Source organism: Bidens hawaiensis, unplaced genomic scaffold (assembly GCF_021521415.1).
Source record: "Bidens hawaiensis isolate Kalapana, Puna unplaced genomic scaffold, B.hawaiensis_p1.1 tig00010731_1, whole genome shotgun sequence".
Classification (NCBI taxonomy): domain Eukaryota; kingdom Viridiplantae; phylum Streptophyta; class Magnoliopsida; order Asterales; family Asteraceae; genus Bidens; species Bidens hawaiensis.
Genome location: NW_027491821.1, coordinates 113853 through 124661, shown reverse-complemented (window position 1 = coordinate 124661; position 10809 = coordinate 113853).

The following is a 10809-nucleotide window of genomic DNA, read 5'->3' as shown; positions in this document are numbered from 1 at the left end:
ACTCGTTCAATTTTGTGAATGTTTTGTTTCACTTGAGAACATAATTTTGTATGACACAAATATTTGAAATTTGATAAAAATTACAAGTATGGATAGGCATGGAGGTGGTGTCGGAAGTATTTGTCATTTTTTCCTTAAATTCTAATAGTCTTGTGAAAAAATACTCAATTTTTCAAATCCCGAATCTTTTGATTATTTTCAAAAATGTCATTGAAAATAATTTCGAAACCCAATCACATTTAAAATTCTAACTTACATTTGTTTTACTTATTCAACTCAAAACTTTGAACCCGTAACAACTTGGACCATAAATCTATTTGCATTCTCAAACTTTTAAAAAAAATCAGATTACTCATTTTTACCCGTAACAAATTTTGAACAAAATGTAGTTAATTTGTACTAAACAACCTATCTATCAACTTTTAACCCATAACAATCAAATTTAAGTTTCACAAAAGACTCGGAAACAAACCTTGATAAAAAAAACCCAAGAAACTAAGTATGATAAACTTTATTACATTTGAAAGTGATTGATATATATTATCCTTATAATTTAACACACACACACACACACACATATATATATATAGGGGAAGGTTAACATACAAATGAAATTAACATGCTAAACATGAGAATCAAGTAGAGTAATTATATATACAAGTAGAGTAATTATGTAATTACATCATTGAGTAATTACATAATTACTCTACTTGTATATATAATTATTCTACTTGATTCTCACGTTTAGCACGTTAATTTCATTTGTATTTGATCAAAACCCTATATATATATATATATATATTCTACTAAATTAACCAAAATAAATAAATGAACTGATTTAAATTATATATTTATAATTTATAAACTTATATGACAATGTACAAAAATATCAATTGATAAATAGATTGATTTTAAAAAAATGGATCAGCTTGTAAGCATATATTTATAATTTAATGATTAAAAAAATTGTTTCTGAAAATGAAAGCATATTCAATTTTTCATTTTATAATATTTAACAATATATATAGTATAATATGTTAATGATAACATTTAAAATTATATTCGATCTTTTCAATCATTAACAAGCACGGTTTGCTATTGATTTTTAGATTTAACCAAGTATGTTGGGAAATATATTCTAGCAACGTATAGTAGTATAATATGTAAATATTTATTTTATAAAAATGTATAGATATAATATAAATAGTTGAACGAAAAGTAAAAATTTTTAATCATGTTAGTGTAAAAGGTAAGTAAATAATTATTGATATATGACATGTATTAGCTTTAAAGGGAAAAAATTGGGAAGATTAACCACAAATCAACATGTGTCCACAATTATTTTATTTTATTAGAATGGGTAGATTTATATTCTATTATTATATGAAATTTAAATACCATATGCCGTAATCCCTGCATTAAGGTGTAATCATAGTATCATAATATTGATGTCTTGCACTTCCATCGCTAATTATTCTATTATTATATGAAATCAAAGTATCATAATATCGCTAAATATTGTGAATCGTCAGTTATAAACAATTTGATCATACAGAATATTACAACAATTAATCATAAAATCAAGGCAGTGTCATATATTTTCATAAATCAGAAAAGATGTTTGAGAAATAAATTATCGAAGGAACAATTTCAATGAGCAGTTCATTCCACCCACCCTCCTGAATCATTTGTAATTGAAGTAATTCGATTAGCAGGTTATGTTATCGTTATTATTAATATCAGTTTTAAACCATTAGTATTTATAATTGTTACATTTGTTTATAACATAATAAGATTCACTATTAATTTTATTGATTTGTTGTTAATTAATTCCTTATTTGGCATGATATTATATCAATATCACCATTTATATTTAGTTGGTTTTTTTTTGTTAAGAATCAAACCCAAATTTATTGTAAATGTTCTTCAGCATCTACGATTGTTTTCATTATAAAAACAAAAACAATTGTTATACCTTTCTAGACACATCAATAAATCAGATCACTCTTATATTGGTAAACAAGAGGCAATGGATAATCAATCACCATTATTCTGTGAAGATTCTTTTTTGTTCAAGTCGATTTGTCAAATTATTATTTATAATTTGTTACAATCAATCTTTTTTTTATCATTCTTTGCTTTTGTTTTTGGGTTCTGCAACCATCTGGTTTCTATACAATTATATGTTTTGATAACACTTCTGTCACACCACAGCTCGCAAGGTACTATCATGAAATTATAAAGCGACAATATCTAATTAATTTATTTATTATCAAACAACATTTAAATACAACAAATATAAAGAAGATTACAAATACAAAACCAACTATTCTTGTATATGTTTATTATCCTAAAGTCATCTCTACATGAGCTTCAGTTCGTTAAGCAGTCCAAATCTATAACCTGCAAATGCGTACAAAATATATATTTGTCAACAACACATGTTGAGTGAGTAGATTCACCAGTTTTGACACAAACAAAATGATGATATATAATGATATAAATAATAGAGTAAAAATAAGCAAAACTGTTATCTGTGAGTATAAACAATGAAATCGTTAAGCAAGTAATGAGATGTCGGTGAAACCATGTCCAATGCGATCGGGCTCCGGCCACTACGACTGTCGTATGATCATATATAATGCGATTCCGAATGCGAAAGCATATAAGCATATAAACAAGTAAGCAAATAGCATATAACACGCAGTCATTCAATTGATACACAATACAAAGATCACAGTTTGTGTTTGAGAATTAATACGATAAGTAATTTGATAAATGGTACGCAAGTGTCCCCAAAGCATTTGAAAACAAGTAAAATAGGGGAGTGATTACTCACCTGATCGGATGAACGAAATATAAGTGATGATGTGAGAGAGATGAACCCTTCGGGATATACCATCAGGGATTCCTAATTAAATAATGGTAATAAGATTAATTATAAAGATACAACATGATTTAATAAATTAAGATTTTGATGTTATTTGAGTTATGATTCATGATTAGGATGTTTATTAATCGATCGATGGATTTCTATAATACTTATTATTGCAAAGATTTATATTAGAATTACTTTTATATTTTATAAGTCACCTTTATATTACCCATACTAACATCTAATACAATTTATAAATAATTAGTTTAAATATATATAAATATGAATTGAGTTATACTGCAACAATAATCGTTTATTTATATATATATATATATTTATATTTAAATCTTTAACGAATGTCTAAATGATTTAAATATAGCTAATACGTTTAAAAATACAATTGTTACGACTTTTAAAGACTGATACATAAAATGCATGTTTTTATATATATGAACAATTTATAATGACGTTCATCGACAAGAAAATACCCATAATGATGTCGGGTTTCAATAAAAAATGTTTATCTAATAATTAACTATTAATGTATTATTTATTAAATTAAATATATTAATTAACAAGAAAAACTCAAAAATAAAAACTAAAACCCCTGGTGGCTGGGTTCGAACCCGCGACCACCAGGTCCTAACCAAAAAGCTCTACCAACTGTCCTAACAAACCATCTGTGTATTAAGCGGAACCAGGTTTTTATAAACAGAAACGAACAAAACCCCCCCAAATCTATAAACCCCATCTTCAATTGCCCAAACCCGTTAATGATTGATCGATTAAAGTTAGGGTAATTGTTACACTGATTAGGAAGACCATATTACATTAACCAATTACCTCAATTGATGCCGTAACGATGATGAACAGCGAGCAAGAACAGACGGCCCAAACAGCGAGAAATCTGATCTTTGCAACAGATTATAATGAAATCTAACTTAGGTTTATGCTCCGAGATGTCAAAGAGATGGTGTATGCCAGATTAATTGGATTATAAATATCGATGGATCATGTTTTGACGTTAGGGTATGAACGGCCTAAGAAAGTAATCAATACAGATTATATGTGATCTTGTTTTCCAATTAAATTGACAGTGTTGGTTAGAATACGCGTATAAATGATTTGAAAAGATAATTTCCAACTAAAGCGCGAAGATTAAGCTACAAGAATACGAAATGGGTTTGGATTGGACGGGTTTGGTAACATAAAACGGGTATGGATTGTGGGTTTGAGATTTTGAATTATAATAATATATTATTTAATCAGATTTTACAATTTAGTCCATGTTATAATAAAGTTGGATATAAATATGGTTAAAACTAGAGTTTAGGGTGAAAAAAATGAATATAATTCAAAGTTAAAAGAAAGGTAATAATATATGTATTTAAATAATATTATTAATTTACCAAAAATGAATACAGGTCGGGTAACAAATATAAATTATAAGTGTGAAAACCCGAGTTGTTACAACTTCTGTGTAAGAATATGCGGTTTACATGTTTATGTTAGAACTGACATTGATTTGGTTTATATTCTGGGAGGTTGTCATCAGTTTTGTGTAGGTTAATTTGGTATGTAAATGATGTGGTTTAGTCTATGTAGGTTAATTTGATAGACATTTTCTTTTGTTGTTATTATGGATTACGTAAGTGTAGGTTAATTTTGATCCTACTTTGGTGTGTTTTCTAAGATGTCGTTCATAAATGTGTAGGTAATTGATTATGTCAGTGTAGGTTCATCTAGATGTACAAATGGTGTGATTCTTGATATGGTTTACATGTCAGAAAATTTATTTAAAAATTCACTGTGTCATCAGCTTTGTGTAGCTTAATATGATATGTAGTTGTTCGGGTTAGTATGCGTAGGTTAATATGATAGGCATGTCGTTGTGTTGTTGATGTTGATTACGTATGTGTAGGTTAATTTGATTTCACTTTGTTGTGTTTCTAAGATTTCGTTCATAATTGTGTATGTATTTGATTAAGTCTTTGTATGTTTATACAGCTTTACAGTTGGTTTGTTTCTTGATATGGTTTATATGTGTAACCAAATCTTAATATCAAAGATCTGTCATACTAGATCTCCGTTTATTGTCATTTCTGTTTACCACCATTTAGGTTAGACTTGGTTAGATATAAATGTATGCTTGCGTATGCTTATGTATGAGCCTGTGTATACATAAATATAATCAATTTGTTGTTAACCACACCGCTATTCTTTTATCTTTATACCTTCTCATCAACATATGTACATCTTACCAACACGACACAAAGTTCCCAAGCCGTTAACAATGCATGTATGGAAATTAATGACGAACGTAAGTACAAAACACTTATTATATTAAGAAGCATATTTTTTTACAACATTTATACCTTTTAATATTTTAAATTTTTTTAAACACTTTGCAACCTAATATTTACTTCACACCGAACGGAACCAAGTATTGGATCCCGAATGTTCCCGCGGTTCTAAAACCAAAAGAAGATGCAGTCTTTAACCGTTGGGAAGATGTCGTCACTATGTACAAGTCATATGCAAAAAAAGCAGGTTTCGATATTCAGATCTCAACCAAAACTTACACAAATTGTGTCGCGTCGCATCGCGGTGTTGTTTGCTCTAGAAATGGTAATCGTCGCTTCAAATCGATTGACACCATGAACACTTCATCAACGTCCAAGCAACGCAACACCAAGAGTAAACTTACCAGGTGCGGTGCATGTATAAGAGTCAGCATTAAAGTTGTAGAAGGCTCAGAAATATACACTCTATATCATTTCAATGAGCCCTACAATCATGGTCTTGTCAGTGGGCATAATATGAACCTAACTAGAGGTAAAAGACAACTAGATTACTCAGATAAAAAGTTCATTCAAGGTCTCCAAACAATGGGTTTCGGTCCAACAAAAGCTCATCGTGTCCAAAGCTCTTTGAAGGGTGGTCAGCACCTTGTACGAGGAACTAAGGATGGCTGGAAGAACCGTATTCGAGATGTTAGGTGTTACATTTCAGACAGAGATGCACATATGATTATTAACAAGTTTAAAGATAACAACATCCACTTCAACAACTACCTTGCTGATGAGGGAGAGCTAAGAAACATGTTTTGGGCTGAATATATATCGCAAAGCAACTACAAGTTGTTTTGCGATGTATTTGCGTTCGACGCCACCTACCATACTAACATGTTACTATCCATTATTTTTATATTTGTAAACAATTTGTTGTAAAATATTGTTTAACATCATTAATCCCTATGTTTTAGGTACTCCATGATTTTTGTTCCATTCACGGGTGTTGATTGCGACAAAAAAATGTGTGACTTTCGGGGCAGGGTTAATCTCCAATTAGACAATTGACTCCTATATATGGTTATTGGAATCCTTCCTCAAAGCTCATGACAAACCTCCACAGCTGGTTTTGACGGACCAGGATCCAGCTATGAAGCAAGCCGTTTCGGCTGTTTTGACGGAATCTCATCATAGACTATGCATGTGGCATGTGACCGAAAAAATACCTACAAAGGTAATCACTTAATACCCTTCACATTTCATACCCATGAATATCAATTCCTGCACTTAGTCTTGAATGAGTTATCCTACACATATCATATCAAATAAAAAATTTATCATAAGCACAATTTCCAATGACACATACACAGATCATTAGCTTCTCACTCACCCCACACAGACCATGGCTGTACACATCCTACACCGGACAACGATGGGATACCAGCAACATTCAACCGCAAAAGTTTCTCAAACCCCCACTCAATAACTGCTTGTTTTTGTTTTTTTGATAAATGCTTCAACCCGCTCCACAAAGAACGCGGTGACGTCGGGTCATAATACTTGGAACTCCAAAGTCTTCATTATTTGTACTAGACTTTTTTTTCTTCATGCCTCCTACATTACATACATCAGGTGGCCTTTGTACGAAATCATCGTCTTATTGAACATTTTGTCTTGATATCACTTTTACTCTTCTGATATCATGTACAACTTTTTTACCTACACAAATAAAAATACAGCATATCTTGTTAATATGTTGTATTTTTATTTGTGTAGGTAAAAAAGTTGTACATGATATCAAAAAAGTAAAAGTGACATCAAAACAAACTGTTCAAGAAGACGATGATTTCGTACAAAGGCCCCCTGATGTATGTAATGTAGGAGGCGTGAAGAAAAAAAAGTCTAGTGCAAATAATGAAGACTTTGGAGTTCCAAGTATTATGACCCGATCGTCACCGCGTTCTTTGTGGAGCAGGTTGAAGCATTTATCAAAAAAAAAAACAAGCAGTTATTGAGTGGGGGTTTGAGAAACTTTTGCGGTTGAATGTTGCTGGTATCCCATCGTTGTCCGGTGTAGGATGTGTACAGCCATGGTCTGTGTGGGGTGAGTGAGAAGTTAATGATCTGTGTATGTGTCATTGAAGATTGTGCTTATGATAAATTTTTATTTGATATGATATGTGTAGGATAACTCATTCTAGATTAAGTGAAGGAATTGATATTCATGGGTATGAAATGTGAAGGGTATTAAGTGATTACCTTTGTAGGTACTTTTCAGTCACATGCCACATGCATAGTCTATAATGAGATTCCGTCAAAACAGCCAAAACGACTTGCTTCATAGCTGGATCCTGGTCCGTCAAAACCAACTGTGGAGGTTTGCCATGAGCTTTGAGGAAGGACTCCAATAACCATATATAGGAGTCAATTGTCTAATTAGAGATTAACCATGCCCCGAAATTCACACATTTTTTGTCGCAATCAACACCCTTGAATATAACAAAAATCATGGAGTACCTAAACATAGGGATTAATGATGTTAAACAATATTTTACAACAAATTATTCACACATATAAAAATAATGGATAGTAACATGTTAGTATGGTAGGTGGCGTCGAACGCTAATACATCGCCAAACAATTTGTAGTTGCTTTGCGATATATCATCAGCCCAAAACATGTTTCTTAGCTCTCCCCCCTAGTTGTTGAAATGGATGTTGTTATCTTTAAACTTGTTAATAACCATATGCGCATCTTTGTCTGCAATGTAACACCTAACATCTCGAATATGGTTCTTTTAGTCATCCTTAGTTCCTCGTACAAGGTGCTGACCACCCTTCAAAGAGCTTTGGACACGATGAGCTTTTGTTGGACCGAAACCCATTGTTTGGAGACCTTGAATGAACTTTTTATCTGAGGAATCTAGTTGTCTTTTACCTCTAGTTAGGTTCATATTATGCTCACTGACAAGACCATGATTGTGGGGCTCATTGAAATGATATAGAGTGTATATTTCTGAGCCTTCTACAACTTTAATGCTGACTCTTATACATGCACCGCACCCGATAAGTTTACTCTTGGTGTTGCGTTGCTTGGACGTTGATGAAGTGTTCATGGTGTCAATCGATTTGAAGCAACGATTACCATTTCTAGAGCAAACAACACCGCGATGCGACGCGACACCATTTGTGTAAGTTTTGGTTGAGATCCGAATATGAAAACCTGCTTTTTTTTTTGCATATGACTTGTACATAGTGACAACATCTTCCCAACGGTTAAAGACTGCATCTTCTTTTGGTTTTAGAACCGCGGGAACATTCGGGATCCAATACTTTGTTCCGTTCGGTGTGAAGTAAATATTAGGTTGCAAAGTGTCTAAAAAGATTTAAAATATTAAAAGGTAAAAATGTTGTTAAAAAATATGCTTGTTAATATAATACGTGTTTTGTACTTACGTTCGTCATTAATTTCCGTACATGCATTGTTAACGGCTTGGGAACTTTGTGTCATGTTGTTAAGATGTGCAGATGCTGATGAGAAGGTATAAAGATAAAAGAATAGCGGTGTGGTTAACAACAAATTGAATATATTTATGTATACACAGGGCTCATACATTAGCATACGCAAGCATACATGTATATCTAACCAATTCTAACCTAAATGGTGGAAAACTGAAATGACAATAAACAAAGATCTAGTATGACAGATCTTTGATATTAAGATCTGGTTACACATATAAACCATATCAAGAAACAAACCAACTGTAAAGCTGTATGAACATACAAAGACTTAATCAAATACATACACAGTTATGAACGAAATCTTAGAAACACAACAACGTGAAATCAAATTAACCTACACATACGTAATCAACATCAACAACACAACGACATGCCTATCATACTAACCTGCACATAGTAAACCAGAACACTTGCAAATTAGATTAACCTACACAAAGTTGATGACACAGTGAATCTATATATAAATCAATCTGCTGACATGTAAACCATATCAAGAAACACACCATTTGTATATCTAGATGAACCTATACAGACATAATCAATTACCTACACATTTTCGAACGACATCTTAGAAAACACAACAAAGTATGATCAAAATTAATCTTCCCTTACGTAATCCACAATAACAACAGAAGAAAATGCCTATCAAATTAACCTACACAGACTAAACCACAACATCTACCTATCGAATTAACCTACACAAAACTGATGACAACCTCCCTGAATATAAACCAAATCAATGTCAGTTCTAACATAAACATATAAACAGCATATTCTTACACAGAAGTGTTATCAAAACAAATAATTGTACAAAAACCAGATGGTTACAGAACCCAAAAACAAAAGCAAATCATGAGAAAAAAAGATTGATTGAAACAAATTATAAATAATAATTTGACAAATCGACTTGAATAAAAAAGAACCTTCACAGAATGTTGATGATTGATTATCCATTGCCTCTTGTTTACCAATATAAGAGTGCTCTGATATATTGATGTGTCTAGAAAGGTAAAACAATTGTTTTTGTTTTTATAATGAAAACAATCGTAGATGTTGAAGATCATTTGTAATTAATATGTGTTTGATTCATAACAAAAAAACCAACTAAATATAAAGGGTGATATTGATATAATATCATGTCAAATAAGGAATCAATTAACAACGGCTCAATAAAATTAATAGTGAATCTTATTATGTTATAAACAAATGTAACAATTACAATTACTGATGGTTTAAAACTTATATTAATAATAACGATAACATAACCTGCTAATCGAATTACTCCAATTCTGAATGATTCAGGGGAGATGGGTGGAATGAACTGCTCATTGAAATTGCTCCTTCGATAATTTATTCCTCAAACTTCTTTTCTGATCTGTGAAAATATATGACATTGCCTTGATTTTATGATTGATTGTTGCAATATTATGTATGATCAAATTGTTTAAAGCTGACGATTCGCAATATTCATCAATATTATGATACTATGATTTCATTTAATAATAGAACATTCAGCAATGTGGATTGAATTGCAAGACAGCGATATTATGATACTATGATTTCACCTTAATGTAGGGACAACGGGATCTGGTATTTAAAACTGAACCGTTAAATAATCATCATTTAAAACGGTTTTAAGAAAACAACTATATCATTTATATTATTTAATCAATTATCATAGCATTGCTTTTATATACACACACATCTTTTACCACTAACTGCTATAACAAAATTTAATCATGGCGGTGCAATGATAATATTTAAAGCGGTATCTGAATTGCACTATTATACTCGGGAAAACTAATTTGGTAGGTTATTTTTTTACAACGTCTGTGAACCGCTATAACTGCATTAATTTTGACACATCCTGATTTCTTTGGGCAATGTTTCTACTTTTTTAAACCGTTTAAAATGAGATTCTTTACCGTTTACAGCAAACGGTCCATAACTAACGTATTAAATGATAATAACGCTCTTTAGAATGGTTTTTTTAATTCTAGTGTACCTTCTCGTAACAGTAAGTTTCATTTGAATTAAGTTGGATGATTCAATAGCCCGTTACTTAACATGTCATGTGCCATTGGAAAACAATTGTGGAACTTTTTATATATCTTAATCATGG